Source organism: Eurosta solidaginis, chromosome X (genome assembly GCF_040869045.1).
Source record: "Eurosta solidaginis isolate ZX-2024a chromosome X, ASM4086904v1, whole genome shotgun sequence".
In the NCBI taxonomy this organism is placed as follows: Eukaryota; Metazoa; Arthropoda; class Insecta; order Diptera; family Tephritidae; genus Eurosta; species Eurosta solidaginis.
In genome coordinates this window covers 54877892-54904489 of record NC_090324.1, presented here as the reverse complement: position 1 = coordinate 54904489, position 26598 = coordinate 54877892, and the positions used below count along the sequence as shown (strand labels likewise).

Sequence of the window (26598 nt, the reverse complement as noted above, 5' to 3'; positions counted from 1 at the left end):
AATGAACCTAGGGTAACCCTGGAATGTGTTTTTATGACATGTGTATCAAATGGAAGGTTTTAAAGAGTATTTTAAGAGGGAGAGGGCCATAGTTCTATAGATGGACGCCATTTAGGGATATCGCCATAACGGTGGACAAGGGCTGACTCTAGAATGTATTTGTATGACATGGGTATCAAATGAATGTGTTAATGAGTATTTTAAAAGGGAGTGGGACTAAGTTCTATAGGAGGACGTCTTTTCCAGATATCGCCTTAAAAGTGGACCAGGGGTGACTCCAGAATTTGTTTGTACGATATGGGCAACAAATGAAAGGTGTTAATGAGTATTTTAAAAGGAGGTGGGCCTAAGTTCTATAGGTGAACGCTTTTTCGAGATATCGCCATAAAGGTGGACCAGGGGTGACTCTAGAATTTGTTTGTACGATATGGGTATCAAATGAAAGGTGTTAATGAGTATTTTAAAAGGCAGTGGGTCTTAGTTCTATAGGTGGATGCCTTTTCGAGATATCGCCATAAAGGTGGACCATTTAGATTAGAATTTGTTTGTACGATATGGGTATCAAATGAAAGGTGCTAATGAGTATTTTAAAAGGGCGTGTTCCTTAGTTCTATAGGTGGACGCCTTTTCGAGATATCGCCATAAAGGTGGGCCAGGGGTGACTCTAGAATTTGTTTGTAAGATATTGGTATCAAATGAAAAGTGTTAATGAGTATTTTAAAAGGGAGTGGGCCTTAGTTCTATAGGTGGACGCCATTTCGGAATATCGTTATAAAGGTGGACCAGGGTTGACTCTAGAATGCTTTTGTACAATATGGGTATCAAACGAAAGGTGTATTTTAAAAGGGAATGGGCCTTAGATCTATGGGTGGACGCCTTTTCGGGATATCGCCATAAGCGTGGACCAGGGGTGACTCTAGAATGCGTTTGCACAATATGGGTATCAAATGAAAGGTGTTAATGAGTATTTTAAAAGGGCGTGGGCCTCAGTTCTATAGGTGGACGCCTTTTCGAGATATTGCCATAAGGGTGGACCAGGGGTGACTCTAGAATGATTTTGTATAATATGGGTATCAAACGAAAGGTGTTAATAAGTATTTTAAAAGGTAATGGGCCTTAGTTCTATTCGTGGACGCCTTTTCGGGATATCAACATAAACGTGGACCAGGGGTGACTCTAGAATTCGTTTGTACAATATGGATATCAAATCAAAAGTGTTAATGAGTATTTTAAAAGGGAGTGGGCCTTAGTTTTATAGGTGGACGCCTTTTAGAGATATCGCCATAACGGTGAACCAGGGGTGACTCTAGAAATTGTTTGTACGATATGGGTATCAAATGAAAGGTGTTAATGAATAATTTAAAAGGGCGTTTGCCTTAGTTCTATAGGTGGACGCCTTTTCGAGATATCGCCATAAAGGTGGACCAGTGGTGTCTTTACAATTTGTTTGTACGATATGGGTATCAAATGAAAAGTGTTAGTATGTATTTTAAAAGTGAGTGGGCCTTAGTTCTATAGGGGGGCGCCTTTTCCAGATATCGCCATAAAGGTGGACCAGGGCTGACTCTAGAATTTGTTTGTACGATATGGGTATCAAATGAAAAGTGTTAATGAGTATTTTAAAAGGGAGTGGGCCTTAGTTCTATAGGTGGACGCCATTTCGGAATATCGTTATAAAGGTTGAGCAGGGTTGACTCTAGAATGCTTTTGTACAATATGGGTATCAAACGAAAGGTGTATTTTAAAAGGGAATGGGCCTTAGATCTATGGGCGGACGCCTTTTCGGGATATCGCCATAAACGTGGACCAGGGGTGACTCTAGAATGCGTTTGCACAATATGGGTATCAAATGAAAGGTGTTAATGAGTATTTTAAAATGGCGTGGGCCTCAGTTCTATAGGTGGACGCCTTTTCGAGATATTGCCATAAGGGTGGACCAGGGGTGACTCTAGAATGATTTTGTATAATATGGGTATCAAACGAAAGGTGTTAATAAGTATTTCAAAAGGTAATGGGCCTTAGTTCTATTCGTGGACGCCTTTTCGGGATATCAACATAAACGTGGACCAGGGGTGACTCTAGAATTCGTTTGTACAATATGGATATCAAATGAAAAGTGTTAATGAGTATTTTAAAAGGGAGTGGGCCTTAGTTCTATAGGTGGACGTCTTTTCAAGATATCGCCATAAAGGTGGACCAGCGGTGACTCTAGAAATTGCTTGTACGATATGGGTATCAAAAGAAAGGTGTTAATGAGTATTTTAAAAGGGCGTTTGCCTTAGTTCTATAGGCGGACGCCTTTTCGAACTATCGCCATAAAGGTGGAACAGGGGTGTCTCTAGAATTTGTTTGTACGATATGGGTATCAAATGAAAGGTGTTAGTGAGTATTTTAAAAGTGAGTGGGCCTTAGTTCTATGGATGGACGCCTTTTCCAGATATCGCCATAAAGGTGGACCATGGCTGACTCTAGAATTTGTTAGTACGATATGGGTATCAAATGAAAGGTGTTAATAAGTATTTTAAAGGGGAGTGGGCCTTAGTTCTATAAGTGGACGCCTTTTCGAGATATCGCTATAAAGGTGGACCAGGGGTGACTCTAGAATTTGTTTGCAGGATATGGGTATCAAACGAAAGGTGATAATGAGTATTTTAAAGGGGAGTGGCTTTAGTTCTATAGGTGGACGCCTTTTCGAGATATCGCCATAAAGGTGGCCAGGGGTGACTCTAGAAATTGTTTGTACGATATGGGTATCAAATGAAAGGTGTTAATAAGTATTTTAAAAGGGCGTTTGCCTTAGTTCTATAGGTGGACGCCTTTTCGAGATATCGCCATAAAGGTGGACAAGGGGTGACTCTAGAATTTGTTTGTACGATATGAGTATCAAATGAAAGGTGTTAATAAGTCTATTAAAGGGGAATGGCCTTAGTTCTATAGGTGGATGCCTTTTCGAGATATCGCCATAAAGGTGGACCAGGGGTGACTCTATAATGTGTTTGTACGATATGGGTATCAAATTAAAGGTATTAATGATTGATTTAAAAGGGAGTGGTGGTAGTTGTATATGTGAAGGCGTTTTCGAGATATCGACCAAAATGTGGACCAGGGTGACCCAGAACTTCATGTGTCGGGTACCGCTAATTTATTTATATATGTAATACCACGAACAGTTATCCTTCCAAGATTCCAAGGGCTTTTGATTTCGCCCTGCAAGACTTTTTCATTTTCTTCTCTTAATATGGTAGGTGTCATACCCATTTTACAAAGTTTTTTTCCAAAGTTATATTTTGCGTCAACAGACCAATCCAATTACCATTTTTCATCCCTTTTTTCGTATTTGGTATATTATTATGACATTTTTTTCATTTTTAGTAATTTTCGATATCGAAAAAGTGGGCGTGGTCATAGTCGAATTTCGGCCATTTTTTACACCAATATAAAGTGAGTTGAGATAAGTACGTGAACTGAGTTTAGTAAAGAAATATCGATTTTTGCTCAACTTATCGTGTTAACGTCCGAGCGGAAGGGCAGACGGTCGACTGTGTATAAAAACTGGGCGTGGTTTCAACCGATTTCGCCTTTTTCACAGAAAACAGTTATCGTCCTAGAATCTAAGCCTCTACCAAATTTCACAAGGATTGGTAATGTTTTGTTCGACATATGGCATTAAAAGTATCCTTGACAAATTAAATGAAAATGGGCGGAGCCACACCCATTTTGAAAATTTCTTTTAGTTTTGTATTTTGTTGCACCATACCATTACTGGAGTTGAATGTTGACATAATTTACTTATATATTGTAAAGATATTAACTTTTCTTTTAAAATTTGACTTAAAAAAAATTTTTTTTTTAAAGTGGGCGTGGTCGTTCTCCTATTTTGCTAAGAGTAACGATCCTGCCAAATTTCATCATGATATCTTCAACGACTGCCAAATTACAGCTTGCAAAACTTCTAAATTACCTTCTTTTAAAAGTGGGCGGTGCCACGCCCGTTGTCAAAAATTTTACTAGTTTTCTATTCTGCGTCATAAGTTCAACTCACCTACCAAGTTTCATCGCTTTATCCTTATTTGGTAATGAATTATCGCACTTTTTCCTTTTTTCGAAATTTTCAACATCGAAAAAGTGGGCGTGGTTATAGTCCGATATCGTTCATTTTAAATAGCGATCTGAGATGAGTGCCCAGGAATCTACATACCAAATTTCATGACGATACCACAAAATTTACTCAAGTTATAGTTTTAACGGACGGACGGAGTTATTCTTAAATTTTTTGTGATACCAACAAATATTTGTTTGTGAATTAAAATTACGATTGTTTGAAAAATTTCTGGATATTGAAAAATTTAGAGATTTAGATCTATTTATATCTTTAGATCTTGAATGAATTTGTAATTGATTAATATCATTAGAAATTTTATTTAAATTTTGAAAAATAGCCGTGGTTAATTCAGTTAAATTTTTAACGCATTGTTCTAAAATATTATTATTTATACTCGAAGCTATAGGAGATTTGGAAGAATGACGTTTGTTGATTAAATCAAAAAGTTTGTCAACTAAAATAATTACTTCATCTTTCTTTTGATTGTTACTAGAAGTTAAATGGATTTGTATTTCTTGTGGCAATTTACGAATCCATAATTTGAAAAGTAATTCTTGACTTACAATGGAGTCAGTACCTATAAGTGATTTCATAAATCTGAATAATTCAGATGGTGAGCGATCACCAAGTTCAGTTTTTGAAAATAATTGTTCTAATCGTTTTTCTTCGCTAAGAGAAAATCTTTCACATAATTTTTTTTTGATTGTATCATATTTATTGAAAAGAGGAGGAGGGTTAATAACGTCAAAAATTTTAGAAATAGTATCTCGTTGAAGGGTAACTAGAACATTTAAAATTTTAAATTATCATCAGTGATATTATTAATTTCAAATTGTCCTTCAACAAGTAAAAACCAGACATCGGGAGATTCTTGCCAAAATTGTGGTAATTTAATAGATTTAATAGAAGAAACATTTGTAAAGTTATTTTGTTTTGAAGTATCTTGTGTTATATTAGAGATGTTGTTTTGTGTTGTATTAATGTTAGAATTTTGAGTTGTATTGTGAGTCATGATGTTATTTGTATGGTTGTTATTTTGATTTTCCCAATTTGTAAAATTACGAGTTCGTATTGGTGAATGCAGAACCATATGAAAAAAAAAATTTAATTAAAAATTTGAAAATTAGGAAATATTTAAGAATTTTTTTGGAAAGGGAGTTAACAACTTAAATAAAATATTTATTTTTATATAAAAAAAAAAAGTAAATTTAATTAATTTATATAAAATTGTTATAATATAAAAATAATCTTAAAATAAGTTTGAAAATTTAAAGGCTTTAAAATTTTAATTTGAATTATAATTGAAAATTTTAAATTTAATATTAAAATAAAAATTATACTTACATAAAATTTAATTTAATAAAAAAAAAATATTTAAATTAATAAGTAGTTGATTGAAGCGAATCAATTGCGTTTTTTTGACGTGATGATAATTAAATACATCGTTGTTGTTGTCTATGCAATGGCTTTGTTGTTTTGCAATGGCATTTATGATTTTGTTGCTCAATAAGTGAAATAGAATGTGAAAATTGATTTATGAATACAGCAGTGAATGACGTAGATATCTATCTGGAGATGAGGAAATTATTTTGTTTGTGGATGACGTTTCAGTTTTGTTTTTTAAATCTGCACTATGATTTTTGGTTTCTGTTCAATTTTTGAAAAATTTCTTTTTTTTTTTGTTGATTTTTATTTATCTTTGTATTGTTTTAATTTTTACTTTTTTATGTCGGAATTTTAGGTAAATTTAAGGAATAATTTTATTATAAATTATATTTCTTTGTTGGTGCAATTTCATTTTGTTATTGTCTATGTGACGTTGTAAAAAAATTAAGTTTAGCACACGTTTTGATTAGTATATATATAACTGTTTGTCTGGTTACAAAACTTTTGTTATGAGCTTTCGTATTTCACAAACTACACTGGGTTGTCTTCATTTTTCTTTATATATTTTTAAATTCTGTTGAGCAATTCATGATCACTTGAACTAAATATGTCTTTTATATTTTAGATTTGCATTTAATATTGACAAGGCGACTGTTGAAAATATATTGTAACTTCTTATTAGCTTCTTTTAGAAGCTACTTTCAGTTAGATGGGAAAAATTGGTTGCGCGGAAGAATTACACCACTTTTGTAAAAAAAGATAAAATATATTGTTCTTGAATTTATTGCGATTTAATTGGTTCGATTGAGGATCGCCAATATATCAACATTCAAGTTGATATTTTAAAAAAATCTTTTATTTTCGGTTTTAAATATAAAAATTTATTTTTGTTTATTTTTGAGTTTAAATATTTTCAAACTAATTAGAATTTTCTTTTTTTGAAGTTATTCAAAAATTTTAAGTTAACACGAAAACTCAATTAAAATTATTTTAAAAATTAAAGTAAAGAGTACAAAGTAGTTAACACTATAGGCCCTTAGTTCTATAGGTGGACGCCTTTTCGAGATATTGCCATAAAGGTGGACCAGGGGTGAATCTAGAATGCTTTTGTACAATATGGGTATCTAACGAAAGGTGTTAATAAGTATTTTAAAAGGGAATGGGCCTTAGTTCTATTCGTGGACGCCTTTTCGGCATATCAACATAAACGTGGACCAGGGGTGACTCTAGAATGCGTTTGTACAATATGGGTATCAAATGAAAAGTGTTAATGTGTATTTTAAAAGGGAGTGGGCCTTAGTTCTATAGGTGGACGCCTTTTCGAGATATCGCCATAAAGGTGGACCAGGGGTGACTCTAGAATTTTTTTGTACATTATGGGTATCAAATGAAAGGTGTTAATGAGTATTTTAAAAGGGAGTAGGCCTTAAATCTGTAAAAGGACGCCTTTTCGAGATATCGCCATAAACGTGGACCAGGGTGACTCTAGAATGCGTTTGTACAATACGGGTATCAAACGAAAGGTGCTGATTAGTATTTTAAAACGGAGTGGCCCTTAGTTCTATAGGTGGACGCCTTTTCGAGATATCGCCATAAAGGTGGACCAGGGGTGACTCTAGAATTTTTTTGTACAATATGGGTATCAAATGAAAAGTGTTAATGTGTATTTTAAAAGGGAGTGGGCCTTAGTTCTATAGGTGGACGCCTTTTCGAGATATCGCCATAAAGGTGGACCAGGGGTGACTCTAGAATTTTTTTGTACATTATGGGTATCAAATGAAAGGTGTTAATGAGTATTTTAAAAGGGAGTAGGCCTTAAATCTGTAAACGGACGCCTTTTCGAGATATCGCCATAAACGTGGACCAGGGTGACTCTAGAATGCGTTTGTACAATATGGGTATAAAATGAAAAGTGTTAATATGTATTTTAAAAGGGAGTGGGCCTTAGTTCTATAGGTGGACGCCTTTTCGAGATATCGCCATAAAGGTGGACCAGGGGTGACTCTAGAATTTTTTTGTACATTATGGGTATCAAATGAAAGGTGTTAATGAGTATTTTAAAAGGGAGTAGGCCTTACATCTGTAAAAGGACGCCTTTTCGAGATTTCGCCATAAACGTGGACCAGGGTGACTCTAGAATGCGTTTGTACAATACGGGTATCAAACGAAAGGTGCTGATTAGTATTTTAAAACGGAGTGGCCCTTAGTTCTATAGGTGGACGCCTTTTCGAGATATCACCATAAAGGTGGACCAGGGGTGACTCTATAATGTGTTTGTACGATATGGGTATCAAATTAAAGGAATTCATGAGGGTTTTAAAAGGGAGTGGTGGTAGTTGTATATGTGAAGGCGTTTTCGAGATATCAGACAAAATGTGGACCAGGGTGACCCAGAACATCATCTGTCGGGTACCGTTAATTTATTAATATATGTAATACCACGAACAGTGATCCTTCCAAAATTCCAAGGGCTTTTGATTTCGCCCTGCAAAACTTTTTCATTTTCTTCTACTTAATATGGTAGCTGTCACACCCGTTTTACAAAGTTTTTTTCTAAAGTTATATTTTGCGTCAATAGACCAATCCAATTAACATGCTTCATCCTTTTTTTGGTATTTGATATAGAATTATGGCATTTTTTCATTTTTAGTAATTTTCGATATCGAAAAAGTGGGCGTGGTCATAGTCGGATTTCGACCATTTTTTACCAATATAAAGTAAATTCAGATAAGTAGGTGAACTAAGTTTAGTAAATATATATCGATTTTTGCTCAAGTTATCGTGTTAACGGCCGAGTGGAAGGACAGACGGTCGACTGTGTATAAAAACTGGGCGTGGCTTCAACCGATTTCGCCATTTTTCACAGAAAACAGTTATCGTCCTAGAATCTAAGCCTCTACCTAATTTCACAAGGATTGGTAATGTTTTGTTCGACATATGACATTAAAAGTATCCTAGACAAATTAAATGAAAAAGGGCGGAGCCACGCCCATTTTGAAAATTTCTTTTATTTTTGAATTATGTTTCACCATACCATTACTGGAGTTGAATGTTTACATAATTTACTTATATACTGTAAAGATATTAACTTTTCTTTTAAAATTTGACTTTAAAAAAAATGCGTGGTCGTTCTCCGATTTTTCTAATTTTTATTAAGCATGCATATAGTAATAAGAGTAACGTTCCTGCCAAATTTCATCATGATATCTTCAACGACTGCCAAATTACAGCTTGCAAAACTTCTAAATTACCTTCTTTTAAAAGTGGGCGGTGCCACGCCCATTGTCCAAAATTTTACTAGTTTTCTATTCTGCGTCATAAGTTCAACTCACCTACCAAGTTTCATCGCATTATCCGTATTGGTAATGAGTAACCGCACTTTTTCGATTTTTCGAAACTTTCCATATCGAAAAAGTGGGCTTGGTTAAAGTCCGATATCGTTCATTTTAAAAAGAGGTCTGAGATGAGTGCCCAGGAACCTACATACCAAATTTCATCAAGATACCTCAAAATTTGCTCAATTTAACGTGTTAACGGGCGGACGGACATGTCTCAATCGAATTTTTTTTCGATACTGATGATTTTGATGTATGGAGGAAGTCTATATCTATCTCGAATCCTTTATACCTGTACAACCAACCATTATACAATCAAAGTTAATATACCCTGTGAGCTCTGCTCAACTGAGTATAACAAGTAAGAACGGGACTGTGTTCGGCTGTACCGAAGACTTCATACCTTTCATGAATGGGGCTGAAAATTAATCTTATCCCGTTCGTAATCTCCGAATAATCGGATGTATAAGATAAGAAATATATAGTGAACAGACCTACATACCGAAATGATTTTTAAGATAAATATAAAATAAAAAACAGCTAGGTATTTTGTGTAAGGATGCAAAGTTTCAGGTTTTTTGTGGTCTGCGTGTAAAAACTATGACTACGAATCACGTATTTCAACAATATATGACGTAAACGTAATTATTTGATGAAATTTGATGAATTTTGAACCTTCTAGCCGTAAAAAATGGGCAAAAATTAGAGTTTATATGGGGTATATAATATGTATACCACCGATCTCTTTCATTTTTTCAGACAACAATATAAACTATATACGTAAGCATTTGGTGAAATTTGAAGCTTCTATCTGTTAAAATGGGGAGGAAATTGCGCAAAGTTTCTTATCTGAACAATCGGTTGTGTGAGATATATACTATATATACCACCGGTCTCTATGATTTTTTTAGACAATAATATATGCTATATGCGTAAGCATTTGGTGAAATTTGAACATATCTAAACGATTTTTAAGATAAATATAAAATAAAAAATAGGTAGGTACTTTGTGTGAGGTTGCAAAGCTTCACGTTTTTTGTGGCCTTCAGGTAAAAACTATGACTACGAATCACGTATTTCAAAAATATATGACGTAAACGTAACTATTTGATGAAATTTGATGAATTTTGAAGCTTCTAGCCGTAAAAAAGGGGCAAAATGACAGTTTATATGGAGTATATAATATATATACCACATATCTCTATGATTTTTTCAGACAACAATATATGCTATATACGTAAGCATTTGGTGAAATTTGAAGCTTCTAGCTGTTAAAACGGGGCAGAAATTGCGCAAAGTTTCTTATCTGAACAATCGGTTATATGAGATATATACTATGTATACCACCGATCTCAATGATTTTTTCAGACATCAATATATGCATTACACGTAAGCATTTGGTGAAATTTTAAGCTTCTATCTGTTAAAATGGGGCCGAAATCGCAAAATATATATATATATATGTATTATATATATACTATATATACCATCATATATATATTATATATATCACCGATCTCTATGATTTTTTGACACAACAATGTATACTATATACGTAAGCAATCGCTTAAATTTGAAGCTTATACACTCAGAAAAAACTTGAATGAAATGGCACTTAAGAAATTTTTTCCTCTTCGCATGGCCAAAATTTCTTCAAAATGAGGAAAAAATCCTCAATTTGAAGAATTTTTCCTCATTTTGAAGAAATTTGGCCATGCGAATGAGGAAAAAATGTCTTAAGTGCCATTTCATTCCCATTTTTCTTCAATCGGGAGAAATTTTTTTCTGAGTGTAGCTGTTAAAATCGTGTAGAAATTACGAAAAGTTTCTTATCTGAACAACCGGTTTTATGAGATATATACTATATATACAACCGATCTCTATGATTTTTTCAGACAACAATATATGCTATATACATAAGCATTCGGTGAAATTTGAAGCTTCTAGCTGTTAAAATGGGTCTAAAATTGCGAAAATATATATATATACTATATATATATACAATATATACCACCATATATATACTATATATACCACAGATCTTTTGAACAAATGCGTGGTGGCAACGGGGCGCACCCACGTATTTGTTAAATAATAGTTAAGGCGAAAAAAGGGGGAAGAAAATAAAGACACCAAAAAGATTTCGCATTAATAAAAAGAATTCGCAAAGTGCTTTTATTTATATAAATACAACAAGTGTTAAGAAAAGGTTTAACAAATGTTGTGGAAAATGATATATATGTGATAATAATTTTGAAAAGCTGAACTTACGTGAACGGGCGATTACGTGTTCCTTTGCTGGCTGCTGGATTAAAAGAGGACGAGACTCTTTGCTACATGAGCCCATGAACCCACGATACAGCTCCTTCGTTGGGTTTCCCGGCAACAAAGTTGCCGTACCGCGGGCTCACAGCGGTAAAAATCTAGGATACATACGTACTACCACTCACACATGCCTGTGTGTATAGTGATCACAAGAATATGTGGGTGGTAGTAACGAAAGAAAATAACCAAAGAAAGTTATGTTACGAGGGGGGGGGGGGGGGGGGGAGATATATTTAGGCCTGTGGCCTAAACATACCGGCCCCCTTGCCGTAAGCAACAAAGAAAAAATTAAAAAAAGGGATGCCACGTGATCGTCCAGTAAGGCGCTGTAACGAGAGAAGGCAGTGCAGATGCGGACTGCAAGCACTGCACGCCAGATAGTTGACCTCACGTGTCGCTCTCCTGTGGAAAAAGAAAAGAAGTTATTAGATATACGTACGTGGTTTTAAATTCCGTGCATATTTACTTAAATATATATAAGATGGCGCATGTGTGAGGCGTGAAAGTCGGATATTTATTTTTGGCAGGCTCCCGAGACCACCAACCCGAACACGGTCGGTTGGGTTAGGAGGCCGCCAACTGTCGATGCTGGTGTACCGCTCACCATCATTTCGGCGTAAATGTCAGCGCCGAGTGTAAGCCGTATCGGTGATGAGCGGTAGAATTGCGGATCCGCCAGCCGCATGAACTCAAAGGGCGCGGCAATCTTGGGGTCCACATTGGACGGTGGACTCAAACGGAAATGGCTTTCGACGACGGCTGCTTGGGTTGTTATGCGCGTCGACGCTCCGAATTTGCCGCGCAGTATGAGGGTGCATTGTCCATGCCCTTGGCGCTCCAATTGTAAGTCGCGTACCAGCTCCGCATCGACGATCGTGCTGGTGGCGCAGGGATCAATAATGGCCCGAACCAGGTGTAAATGCCCGCGCGATTCGATTCGTACGATGGCCGTCGGCGCAATGGGCACGAAAGGCCGCATGATGGGCGATGGTGTAGCCTTGAGCAGCCGCCCTGTCCGGAAGCCTTCCGGCGTGTCGCGCGTTAGCTTCATTGTATTTTGGGCTTCAAGAGAGTATGGCGTCGATTTCTTTCGCCGTTGCTGCCTTGCGAGTTTGGACGATTTAGCTGAGTTTCGATGGGGTCCGGCCGCACGGTGCCGCCAATTATTTTGTTGGTTTCGAGCTTTTTTCTCTTCCTCCGCCCTTCGTTCGTGCTGCAACAGCGGTCGGAAACTGCGCATTCCATTTCTGCTCGTTGACGACCTCATTTCCGCTTTCGCATGCTCTTTTTCCGCTCTATCTCTTTCTTCTTCCATCTCTTCTTCTTCCACCTGCTGAGCCCAGGATTTAGCCGGTCCCGAGAGGTTGATTGACAACGCGTCGTCGGACGTGTTGTCTTCGCCGTTTGTGGTCGTCTCGTCGCATACTGCTCGACGCTCATCTAAATGAAGCGTGGTGTGGTGCTTCTCTTGGCACCTCTTGCAGCGATACTTGCTGTTACATTTGTCCATGCGGTGAAAGGGCGACAGACAGTTTGGACAATACTTATGCAGAAGTACTGCCCGCAACCTCTCTTCGGAGGATTTTTTTCGATATTCGGCACAGATCCTAAGGCTATGATCCCTGCCGCAGAGCTGGCAAGCAACGTCGAAACGTTTTGCGCCTCCCTCTGACTTGGCCAATAAGGTTTGGTAACGGGTCATGATCTGAAAGAATATTGGTATCATTGATCATGCCCAAATTGAGGTTGGCGGAATGTTGTTTGGATGGCGTAAACAAAAAAATTATCTCTAATATATTTTCGCAGAAGAAAAAAAAAAATTTTATTGAAATAAAATTTAATTGAAATAAAAAATTAAAGGCCATTAGTAAATACTTATGCGCGCAAGGAAAGGAAGAAAAAACAAATTTCGCACGCATCCATGCGATGTGGCTGTTGCTTTAGCGCATTTAGTACATTTTATAATTTATTTTATGTCGGTAGATGTCGCCGAAGTAGTCCTAACAAGTTATTTTTGAATTGTGGTGAACTTTGTTTTCACAACAAGTGGCCTGCCACCACACGGAACGGTTAGAAACTAGGCTGAAAAGGTATTACAGAGTATCACTTCCACCACTCAACATTATTTTTGAGGTGTATTGTCGATAATGTTGAGATTCGTGGAATTAAGTATTTTAAATCTCGACCAAATGAATGATTGATCGAGATATGTAATACGCGACATGTGTTGCGTGTAGCAACGCGTAAGGCATAATGTCGGTAACACAGTGCATTGACAGTCAGAAATGGAGTGTAGAGATTTTGACTAGCAGATGTCGCTCTTCCATTTCCTGAATGAAAAAAATGTCATTCATTTAACACGCGGCGGTGAGTACACTCATAGACTTGGTTATATTTTTATTAATTAATTGAGTTTCTTCTTTTCTTTCCAGATTTTCGCTTCATGGAAATATGTATAAACGGCTTTTTCGAATTATATATAGCATATTGGGATTATTTGTGCCATTCAATTCGACACGAAAATATGTTGGCTTTATATTACTCCCAAGAAAATATATTTTTGCTTTCTATTGGTTTGGCAGAATAACGTTGCAGTTGTGCACATTGATTGTATAAGCGTCCGGGATTTAGTGAACCAATTAAGTCGGAGATTGATTTACGTTCAACACAAATATCTGTGTGAGTATATAGTCGCCAATCGTGATAGTAACTTGTTGCACCTCCATGCCTCGTTTATGTATTAAACATGGCAAATCAGAACGGAATTCACGCATATCTACGATAATTTCTGAAACAAAAGGTATGAGGCTCGCTTGACCGCCTGCTTCACGACTAGCCGCATTAGCCGCGTCCACGCCTTCAGTTTCTGCATAGGTTCTATACAACATGAAAGCTTCATCTGTTTTGCCATCTTGGTACTCTGGTATAACCATTACACGCTTCGTTTTAATAATCATTCTAAATGCTTGCTTCTCACGTCGCCAGCTAGTCAAATACGATTGTTCTTCTACGGTGTGCGCATGTAAAGGGAAGGATACATGCGTCCGATCATTCGGAGCGCGCCGTTGACGCGCTTCCCATCTTTCCAATTGTCTTATTGCGGCCACATTACAATGATACATTATAACATACTGTGGTTGTATTTCATCGAGTATGCGATCGAGTGACATAACACCCTCTCGTTCTGGTTTGAATGTTTGTATGCAGATTAGTGGTTGTTTACGTGCCGCCACAGCCGCAGTTATATCCAGGTGTTCTAGCTGTGGAAATGGCTCGAAACCGAGGTATCCATAATAGAGGTCTCCGTAGCCCCGCTTGCATTTGCATCGGCGCCAGCATAAGTTAAAGTTTCGTCAGCATCACTTAATTGTGTAATAGTTAGCATATAACTTTCTTGAAAATATTTTGCTGCAAGATCTTCATTACCATTAGCATCAGTCAACAGCTGCGTCAGCTCATCCATAGGGGTGCTTTGTTCTGAGTCCGAAGCTTCATTCTTTAGAACGTCATTCTCTTTCGCATTTGGTTGAGTGCTATTCCTCTTTTGTGTGCTTGTGTTTTTGCCGCTGAGAGTTTTCTCAAATTGCGTTAGCGCATTTACCATTTCCTTAACTTATAGCAATCAGCTAGTTTACCGATTGGTATCTCATGCTGCCTTGCAGCAAATAAGAGAAAGCGTTCACCACCTTGTGTGAGAAATAGACGCAATTGAAGGCAGGTACGTGTATCATGACAAAGTATTACGACTTTGGGTGGCACTTACGCAGTCGGGACGTGAACGTTTCATATCGCCCGGTATTTCAACTTTGAGTATTTCAGCTAAAATTTCCATTTGGGATAGGGTTCATGTTCAAACTCACCTTGTGCATTGTAAACGCGCTCTCTGGTTAAATTGAATATTTGCTCAGCTGAATCTAAAAACGTCCAACCCGAATTACGAAGCGCATACTCTGTAGTGTGATAACGTTTGGTTAGTGCATACGCGGCCACTGCATCATGATATGTATTGGAAATCATAAGATTGCGTAAAATTTTCAAATCACCTACTATCAATGTAGTCTGCGAATTCAATTGATGCCAAATACAATCCAGTTACGCTTGCTGTATATTATGAAATTTTTTGTTATACAATTCTCTACTGTGATCTCTTCCAAATCTTCCGGTCTGTTTATACGCTTAATTTCACGCACTAACAATTCATTATATTAAGCAGATGTGTTTGTATTAGCGTCATGGGAACAACTCAATAGTTTGTGCCTCATGAGGCTTCAGTGATTGTTGTACAATAGCACGAAAACTCGTCCAAATAACTAATTGTTTTACACACAGATTACGCATAGTGCACTCAATATGACTAAATCCACTTGTGAAAGCTTCGGCGCTGTTGGAAAATGCTTTATAAAACCAGTTTTATTACTCATACGATACAAGACGCAAAGCAAATGCTTCTTGACAGGATTCAATAATGGTGTGTGCGCGTAGCACAACGATGCCCGTTATTAGCTCACTGGGTGAACGACGCTTTAAAAGATCAACCCCTAGAATTCGTGTGCCTATGAATTGAATGCCTTCTTCCAAGTAAACGCGTTCTCTGTCCGTAACTGTGTACGCTACTTCATGTACATATTTCTGTTCCAATTTAGATTTATAATAATGCTCCTCCCAATCTGAACAATTCATTACAAGCACTAAATTGCCTGGATCGCTGTACACTTTTAATATATTTGTAAGTACGCTATCGTAGTGCAAACCCTTTGCGCAAACTAGCAAACCATCAGAGTTCACCATATCCAAAAAAAATATCAGCTGTCCATACTCGATCCTTTGTACATATATCCTTATGTTGGAGGTATTCTTCAGCGGTCATGATATTTGCTAAAGTTTCATCATCGTCTTGGAATCCAGATTCCTCTTGATTTGTAATGTTGTAAGATTTGCTAACCTCTTTTATTACACCGGCAATTTTGAACTCAAGAGCAATTTGGTTTCTATTTTAGTCCAAAATCTTGCACATAATGGAGCGCTGTCGAAAACAAGTTCCACGACTGAATTTACATTGCTCAACCGAACTCAATAACTTAATCGTCAGCTTTCTATCGTCAAGCGATCTTTCACCACTTTTCTATATGCCACCGCTTTGGCATACGTCATACGAAGGCGAAACTTTGGGCACTTAAAAACGGCTTGCTATACCGGCAAAACGCTCATAACCATTGACAATTGATAAGGTGCTGTTGCAAGTTGTGCTGCTAAACATTCTTTATATCTAAGTGCCGACCAGGACAACGCGCGCTAGAACCGGAGGTAGCGGGTGTCGATAGAGCCGAGTCTGTCCTACATTTGCCGGTGGATATCACACAAAGGAAGCGTAGGTGTGTATAAAATTACATCTTGGAGGTACTGAAGGCTTATTAATATAATTATATTCTTTTTTTCTGAGGGAAGATTGTGTAATCAACATGGCTAACTCATACAACTCTTTCGCTATTGCCCGACGATGGCAACGTACCAACGTCAGAAGCTGCAGCGCTGCATTATGAAATACAAGGAGCGGTTGAAGAGGGACGCTATTATATGGATATCGTTCAGGTGAGTAGTAGTAAATGACGATTCGAAATCTCTCGCGGTAATGAGCCATAATGTTGGTCAGATACGCCATCATCTCGTTGCAAAGATCCTGAGCCAGATTAATTTGTTGATTTCTTGCCTTTTACATGCTCTCTACGCATAACTTTTTTCCAAAAATTAGAAAAGAACCATGAATTTAAATAAAATGGCCCAAGTCGGGCATGCTTCAAATTGACCTCAAGTTGTTAAGTTACCCGAGATGGGTGCAGCTTTTCTTCTTTTCAAAAATTCCTTATCCCGATTTACTGAAAGAATAAACGAAGTCAGCGATGCCAAATTCTTTAGTAGGCTCCAGGGGTTTAGCTACTCTCTTGAAATGATTCTCAAAGCATACTTAAGTTGAAGATAGATGTACGTATGAGTAGGGTTTGAAAATGCATTTTATTTGCTTAACTATAAAATAGCGTCTGAAATGTTGATTTTGATGCTTAATACTTCAACACCCAAATCTCCCGGTTCTAGTATGTTCCAAATAGTTTGCGAAATTTCTTTGGTTGGAATGCAATGCACATAAAGGATAGTGTGCAGAAATCTGAGTTAATACCCTTTTGTGTTAGTCACTTTATTTTGGTTTAATGTTCCGCTTTTAATCGTCTTATGTGGAAAATATTAGGATATTCAAATTGGGATTTAAGTTATTCGGACGTGTTCTCCGGAATCGAAAGTATTTAGCCCATTAAGCACAGATCATTACATTATTTTCCCCACAAATAAGTTTTATTAAATTATTCATTTTATTTGGAAGATTTATTACAACGTTTTGCTGGACTATTTGTTTATTTAGTATAATAAATCTTAATTTGAAAACTCCTATCAAGAATTGTCCCACCCAAGCAAAGCGATTCTGGTCGAAAGCAAGCCGACGTGCTCTCAATTTCGATCGATCGATTATTTAGCGTTTTTTATGCAAAATTGCAATTGTCTTGTTGCCTCTGCATTTCCGAAAAGCATTGGTGCTGGCATTTTTTAAAATTTTTGCACAATTTTAATTTAACTAAAACCAAAATAAATAAAAACAGCTGTTTCGCTTTATTATCGACTCGATATGAAAACGATACGAAATCAGCTTCGAATCGATTTGTTTAAATCGGAACTGAGAACACCAAAAAGAAATCGACTCGGAATCAACCCCGCCTGACCTTTCAAAGCGAGTCGGAATCCAGAACAGGCCGGATTGCTATTCAGAACACCACCTTGTGTTTCTTACAGCCAAACCAATATAAACGCACGCAAGTAATTTTCTGTCAAAAAATGTCTCATGTACATACAAGTTATATGAGAGCAACCCAAGTTGAATTTGCTGCGTGAAAACCTAACTCGATTTCCAATTTTTGTTCTGCGTGACATTTAGATTCGACGTTTTCACACATGCTTTACATTGTCGCAACGCATGCTTATTTGGGTTAGGGCAAGGAACGCCGTGCGGTTTTATTGGACCGGCTTGTTAAACACACTTTTAAACCTTTACGACGTGTACCTTAATTTTATATTCGAAAATACTTTTAAGTTTGAATGTGTGGTTCATATGGCAATTGATGTTTGGGGTGTGATTGCTAATTCAATTGTATTCTGTGGCAGATAGTGAGTCTGCGTTAGGGTATGTTGGCCTTGTTCAGGGGAATGAGAGCAGGGTTATCGGTGTGTTGGCCTCGTTCGGGATGAACGAGAACTGGGTTATTTGGAATAAAGGGATATGGACTATTAAAGTTCATTTTCCTTGTCGTTGGGCGGAAGTAGTACCAAATTCGCGATTGGTCTCGTAATTTGTCCCTTCATTGTATGAACGTCAACAACACGTACACGGTTATCGGAACCTGGGTGTGTGTTGACGACTCTCCCCATTTTCCACTCGTTCGGTTGTAGGTTATCCTCCTTGATGACGACTAGGTCCCCGGGTTTTAAGTTGGATTGTGGATGTTTCCATTTATACCGTTTCTGGATCTCGGTGAGATATTCTGATTTCCATCTTTTGCAAAAGGTTTGATGAAGGGCTTTCATCTTTTGCCATCGGTTTACAATTGAGGCAGGGTTTTCACTACAATCGGGTTCAGGTGGAGCTAAAAGATGCCCGCCTACGAGAAAATGGCCTGGAGTAAGCGGCTCCAGGTCGGAAGGGTCGTTAGATGACGGACTTAGAGGTCTCGAGTTGAGGCAGGCCTCAATTCGACATAAGAGGGTTGTAAACTCTTCTAAAGTATATTTATGGTCGGACGCGATCTTTTTAAAGTGTGTCTTAAAACTTTTTACCCCCGCTTCCCACAAACCTCCCATGTGAGGAGCGCTTGGCGCTATAAAATGCCATTCTAAAGTGTGATGGCTATATTTATTCAATGTTCCGTCCCTTGCTTCACGCAGAAATGCTTCAAACTCAGATCGTAACGATCGCGAAGCTCCGACAAAGTTAGTACCATTGTCGGAGTAAACGTTTTTCGGACAGCCTCGTCTGGATACAAATCTGGCGAAGGCAGCTAGGAAGGACCCGGTACTAAGGTCGTTTGTTGCTTCCAGATGGATGGCTTTCGTCGAAAAGCAGACGAACAGGCAAACGTATCCTTTTGAAATTCGACATCCCCTCCCTCGGTAGGATTTTATATCGAATGGTCCCGCGAAATCTACCCCAGTGTTAGTGAAGGCCCTAGTAAACGTGGTGCGCTCTTTCGGAGGGATCCCCATAAGTTGCGTTTGTGTCCGCTTCCTGTAAATAGTGCAGACCTTACAGTTGTGGATAACCGACCTTATCATGACTTTAACGCGTGGGATCCAGTACTGAGTGCGGATATGACGTAGCATCAGCTGGTTCCCTCCATGCAGGGTGGTCTCATGAGAGGATTGGACTATAAGTCTGGATAACCTGCAAGTATAAGGAAGAATAATGGGATGACTTTCATTATGGGACATGTCTTTCGATGCCCCAGTCCGCCCCCCAGTTCGAATGATGCCTTCTTCATCTATATATGGGTTCAGGGGTAAAATCTCACTCTTCCCATTTATTAGATCTCCTGACTTCAAGTTTGCGTACTCTTCTTGATAATGTTGCCTCTGGCATATTGTTATCAATCTTCGTGTTGTTTTTTCTATTTCGTCAGGAGCTATCGAATGAGAATCCCTTTTGAAGGAGGCTTTAGTTTTTGGGTGCGTATTCTTGAAAAACCGAAGAATATAGGATATAACCCGCAAAGCCCTTGGTAAATCGGAAAACCTATCTAGAATATCAAAGTTATTTTTGACCGAAGTTGTATGAACTTTCACCCTCTTTTCCTCCATATTCGTATTGTAATCTTCTTCTTGTGTTGGCCAATTTTCGTTGTCTTCTTGTAATCAAGAAGGTCCCTGCCACCACAAAGAATTGTCGAATAGATCCGAAGCGAGGAGGCCTCTGCTCGCCAAATCTGCAGGGTTTGACGCAGAGTCTACATGCCGCCATACTTTGTCTCCAACTTTGTCGATGATTTTCGTTATTCGATGTGCCACAAACGTTGACCACGAACATGGTTGTTTTCGGATCCATGCCCGTACTATAGTCGAATCTGTCCAAAGGGTTACTTTAATGTTTGAAAGGTGCATATTTTCTATGGCCGACTCGATAATTTCTGCAAGTAGAACTGCGCCGCAGAGTTCCAGTCGTGGCAATGATATGGTTTTGACCGGGGCTACTCTCGTTTTGGCCATCAACAGGTTGGTGAAGACTTGATCCTTTGTTTGTACCCTCAGGAAAACAGTGGCGGCATATGCTTTTTCCAAGGCATCGCTGAATCCATGTATTTCGACATTGTCCTTCAATGTGTAGTGAACCCATCGCGGTATGCGTATATCGTTGATCTTTTCGTAGTCCGTCATGAATGATTGCCACCGATGTAGAGTAGTTTCAGACACATCTTCATCCCAGCCTGTCCCTTCCAACCAAATATTTTGCATTATTATTTTGGCTACAATTACGACTGGTGCCAGCCAGCCAAGAGGGTCGAAAAGTTTTGCGATCGCAGAAAGTATTGACCTTTTTGTTACGGCGTGGTTATTGTCAAAGGGTTTCGCTGTGAAGTAAAAGTAGTCGAAATGGGCGTTCCACCTGATACCGAGTGCTTTTACCATGCTGATGTCTTCAAACTCAAGAAAATCCTCGCTTAATAGGTGTTGCTTCGGTATACCCTGTAGGATTTTCTTGCAGTTGGGCGTCCATTTTCGCAATGGGAAACCCGCCGATTGCAATGCCAATGATATTTCGTCCCTTGCCTTGATTGCAATTTCGATGTTGTGTCCACCGGCGAGTACGTCATCAACGTACATGCAATTCCGCAGGATATCTGCTGCCATTGGATGCGATGTCTCCACGTCATCAGCCAGTTGGTGTAGTGTCCGAATCGCAAGATACGGAGCACAATTAACCCCAAAGGTTACCGTTTCATAAATGTTAATTGGGTTTTTGTGGCATTTGCGAAATATGATTCGCTGATATTTTGTTTGGTCTTCATTTACCCATATTTGGCGATACATTTTTTCTATGTCGCTGTTAAATACGTATTTGAACAGCCGCCAACGTAGTATAAGAACTGTCAGGTCGGATTGAAGAATCGGACCTGGATATAAGGCATCATTAAGACTTTTGCCATTAGTGGTAGGACAAGATGCATTAAATACGACTCTGACTTTTGTCGTTGTACTTCCCTCCTTTATAACAGCATGGTGAGGTAGGAAGTAACAGTCATTTGAGTCTGGCGAAATATTTCCTATTTGTTTCATGTGCCCTAAAGTTTCATATTCGGATACAACTCTATTGTATTCCGTTTGAAGGACTGGGTTTTTCGCAAGTCGTGTCTCGTTGCGATAAAATTGAGAACACGCACTTCTTAATGAGGGGCCTAGGCTAAATTCTTTCGTAAAGGGTAAGGAGACTACGTATTTGACATCGTTGTTCCGAACTGTTGTGGATTTGTAGAGCTCCTCGCAGTAAGTATCATCTTTATTGATGCTCCTCTTCTTTGGAATTTCCTCTATCTCCCAGAAAGCCGCCAATTGTTTATCTAAAGTGACCTCATTGAAATATGAAACTAAGGTTTTATTTGAATCAACCGCATCGGTACGGCCTGTCAAAATCCAGCCGAACACCGTTTCCTGTGCTATTAATGTGTTTAGCACATTTTTCTTAATGCCGCCTAACATAATTTGGGGGTATATGTCTCCGCCCAGAATTAGATCGACTGGCTCATTGACAAAGAGTCGTTTGTCAGCCAGTACTAAGTCAGGGAATGCTTGCCTAGTCATTGCGTTTATTTGGCAAGTTGGAAGATTCCCTGTCAGTTGTGATAAAACCAGCATGATCGTATTGATATTGATTAATGGGTCGGTTGGTGACCGCAGTTGTATGTTGCATGCTTCTTTTACTTGTGCAGACATTGTATTATTGATGCCCGAAACTTGGGCATGCAGGTGTTTGGATGGCAGATTAATTCTGCGCTTTAGTTTCTCGGTAATGAATGAACATTCCGATCCCGAGTCTATTAGGGCTCTCGCCGAATAGTCAACACCATTAAAATGAATATTGACCTGAGCTGTCCCTAGTAATACCCCTTTATTTGTGTTTGCGAAACATGAGTTCACATTATTAATCGGAGCGTTTTCTCTTTCAGCATTGCGTCGTATTTGAGCTTCCCGTGAGGTAGATGCTCCGATAGTGTCAGGAGTATTTGTTGGTTTTGGCTGATTCGATTCTGAATGACATGTGGCACAGTTCATTTGACTGGTGCACTTTGTCACCGAATGGCCAGCAGAAAGGCAGTTTATACACCCACTGCTGCTCTTAATTTGTTCAAACCGTTTATTGGGTGTTAAACGTAAGAACTTTTCACACTTTGATATTCGATGTGCAGGACTTTTGCACATCTTACACGTAGGTTTGGCTACTGTTGCACTTGCCTGGTAGGACCCTAATCGTTTCGACGATGTATCTGCCGAGGAACGAGAAGCATGTGGCTTAGAGGGTTTTGAAACCGTATCCCCTCTTATATCTACGACAGTTTCCAACGTTTGGAATCTGCTGGATAAGAATTTATCTATATCTGCCCATTTTGAAATTTCTGTTTTATTTTCTATGGTTTGTTCCCATAGAGCCAGTGTGGTTTCTGGCAGTTTTGTGGAGCACAAATACGTTACAATTGCATCCCAGTTTGATATGTCAATCTTGTGACATTGAAGCGCTGAGATACAATTGTTTATTTCCCGTTGCAGTTTTTTAATGGAGCTACCGCATTCGCTCTCAACTGCTTTTAAACTAAAAAGAATTTTTAATTGGGCATTGACCAAGATACGTTTGTTTTCGTATCGGTCACATAAATTTTTCCACGCTGTATCGAAACCGTCTGTTGTTAAGGAACACCGTTCCACTATCTCTTTGGCCTCCCCTTGAGTTTTTTGCCTTAAATAGTATAGTTTTTGCACTGCATGGAGTTTACTATTATTAATATATATGGCAGTGAACATGTCCCTAAAAGACGGCCATGAAATATAGTCACCTTTGAAAATATCCGTATCACATGCTGGCAGGCGCACATGATATTCCATATTATCTGAGACATCTACTTTCTTATCTTTCTTTTTAAAATTTTCCAAAAGCTCAGCTATTGCCGCCTGACACTTTAGGAAGCTGAAATAGCACATTTTATGCTTCTTCTTGATAGCCGATAAGTCCTTTGAATCAAGCTCTGATGAACCTAAGAGCTTTTCGTATGTCACCTTCGTAGCTTCCCACAGAGTTTTTAACTCATCCCTTTGGTATATTAGGGAGTGTTTGCTGTGTTGTGAAGGTGACATGTCGTTGAAGTCATTTTCATACTCCGTCACTGCATCTGCTTGGCGTGTATAGGTCTCCATTGTGGATAAAAATAAAAACCCAAAAGTTTATACAGAAATTTCCTTTGCAGAGAGTAGTGAGTGAAAAATTTCGCCAAAGGACAGAACTTGGAAGTGATAATGTGACAAGTGAAAGTATTTGGTGTATGCGTATGTATGCACAAATTTACCAATTGATTGTGTAAGCCGATAAGTTATGGCTAACGTGAAAAGGACTGTACAGAGGCTTATGTGCCAAGTGGGATAAGTACAATTTCGTGGTGGAAACGGCGCGCACCCACGTAAATGTTAAGGAAAGTGCTAATGCAGAATTGCTAATGAATTGTCTAAGCCAATAAGTAAAGGCTAGTGCAAAAATGGTGTCAGTGGAAGAAGAAAAAAATATATGTACGCTTGTTATGGACTTTTTGGTAATTTAACCAAGGAATGTGAACTTTTATATAACCAAATTAGATCAGTCAAAACCGATTTGTATATTGCCGCAAGGGAGAATAATAATTCTTCAAATAATTGTGCCAGGAATAATGGTATTGGCCACCCAAACAACAACAACCATATGTGTGTATTACACTAAGTGCACTTTGTGCTATAGCAACAAACTAAATTGCAAACGTATTGCCCGTGTAAATAAGTGCAAGTGATTTGTATGTGAGAAAAAATTTTATTTGATTAAATGTGCGCCTAAATTAAATTTACAGGTTTCTGAATAAGTAACCTTAACAAATGGAATTTTTGTGCTGTGGATTAAATGAATTTTTTCAGATAAATCCTGCAAATGTGAAAATAGAAAAGTGGCGCAAAGCGGTGTTTGAGGTTATGTTAATCTTTTAGAGCAGTGTTGTGCTACGTTGAGCTGTGTCCGGAAAATCTTACCGCTGGTGGGGGATTGTTCCGGATAGTCACAAGGCGTGTTGCACAAACTTTAAATAACTGCGTTAAGCGCCTTTTGTCCTATTTTTGCACAAAATAAGACTTCTCAAATCACTTGCACTGTTTAATATAAAGAGCCACTTTGTAATTTTTAATTTTATTTTGAAATTTTAGTAAAAGTGAAATTAAAAGAAAACCCTACCTAGCACGGAATATTTTTAAACCACGTACCTTTTATCAAAGTGTTGATCCGGATAATCGAATGTGATTTAAATATTGTTGTTGGATGTTTCCAAAAGGTACCACCAAAAATGTATCAGTTGTTGTTGTTTCGAATATAAAATCGCTGGTATCACCAAGAAAATTGTATCACCATGGACAATTGCTGATATTTGTTGTTGAAATTTTTGGTTTTTCCTGTGTATTCTCACGAGTTTGGTATGCTTCCTTGCTTTAATGCCTAGAGAGTTGAGTGGACTGTAATTGTGTGACTGGTTCTCTTTACCGGCGCGGTAAGGACCATGAACAAATGCGTGGTGGCAACGGCGCGCACCCACGTATTTGTTAAATAATAGTTAAGGCGAAAAAAGGGGGAAGAAAATAAAAACACCAAAAAGATTTCGTATTAATAAAAAGAATTCACAAAGTGCTTTTATTTATATAAATACAACAAGTGTTAAGAAAAGGTTTAACAAATGTTGTGGAAAATGATATATATGTGATAATAATTTTGAAAAGCTGAAATTACGTGAACGGGCGATTACGTGTTCCTTTGCTGGCTGCTGGATTAAAAGAGGACAAGACTCTTTGCTACATGAGCCGATGAACCCACGATACAGCTCCTTCGTTGGGTTTCCCGGCAACAAAGTTGCCGCACCGCGGGCTCACAGCGGTAAAAATCTAGGATACATACGTACTACCACTCACACATGCCTGTGTGTATAGTGATCACAAGAATATGTGGGTGGTAGTAACGAAAGAAAATAACAAAAGAAAGTTATGTTACGAGGGGGGGGGGGGGGGGGGAGATATATTTAGGCCTGTGGCCTAAACATCTTTATTATTTTTTCAGACAGCAATATATGCTATATAGGTAAGCATTCGTTGAAATATGAAGCCTCTAGCTCGTAAAATAATTACGAAAAGTTTCTTATCTGAACAAACGGTTGTGGGGGATATATACTATACAACCGATCTCATCAATTTTTTCAGGCAACAATATGTGCAATATACGAAAGTATATGGTGAAGCTTGAAGCTTCAATCTGTTAAATTGAGTATGATATTACAAAAATCCTCTTTTTCTGAAAAATCGGTTGTATGGAGGATATATGCTATAGTGGTCCGATCCGGCCGGTTCCGACAAATGTCTAATCGGACACCCAAATACACCCGCTCACCAAATTTTATCAAGATATCTCAAAAATTGAGGGACTAGTTTGCATACAAACACACAGACGGACAGACGGACATGGCTAAATCAACTCAGCTCTTCATCCTGATTATTTCGGTATACTTAATGGTGGGTCTATCTATTTTCCTTTAGGGACTTACAATTTTGGGTTTCGTGACGAAATTAATATACCATTTCATTTTCATGAAAGGTATAAAAATAGGTAGGTGCTTTGTGTGAGGATGCAAAGCTTCACGTTTTTTGTGGTCTGCATGTAAAGCTATGACTGCGAATCACGTATTTAAAAAAACCGACAGACGACATGGCTAAATCAACTCAGCTCTTCATCCTGATTATTTCGGTATACTTAATGGTGGGTCTATCTATTTTCCTTTAGGGACTTACAATTTTGGGTTTCGTGACGAAATTAATATACCATTTCATGAAAGGTATAAAAATAAGGGAGACTAAGTTCGGGTGAAACCGCACATTACATACCCAGCTGTACAATTTAAATGCTGTTGTTGTTTGTTTTGTGTGCTTAATAGCGTTACAAGACTGCGCAATAATACTGGTTCTATTCTGAACTAATTTTCGTTTAAAAGAAGCAAAAAGGATACAGAGGCTAACACCAATGACCTTGAGCGGGTAATAATGCAGTTTTCCTTCAGATATGGGGATTTCCCTACTGTCTATTTTAAAATAAAGATACAACAG

The 26598-nt window shown here is 38.2% G+C and overlaps 1 protein-coding gene, 1 long non-coding RNA gene and 1 pseudogene across 2 annotated transcripts in view; 1 reads left to right on the top strand and 2 right to left on the bottom strand.

Moving 5' to 3' along the window:
- LOC137234942 (nuclear factor 1 X-type-like) overlaps positions 1-26598 on the top strand; it is a 2160399-nt gene that overhangs the window by 1676117 nt on the left and 457684 nt on the right. The gene's annotated exons all lie outside the window — the stretch shown is intronic.
- Positions 12735-25271, bottom strand: LOC137234284 (uncharacterized). Its single transcript, XR_010947764.1, has 3 exons — positions 25238-25271; positions 24721-24949; positions 12735-12853 (listed from the first exon to the last, which is right to left on the bottom strand). It is a non-coding gene; the product is annotated as an uncharacterized lncRNA (long non-coding RNA).
- LOC137234428 (DNA repair endonuclease XPF-like) lies at positions 13687-16405 on the bottom strand (annotated as a pseudogene).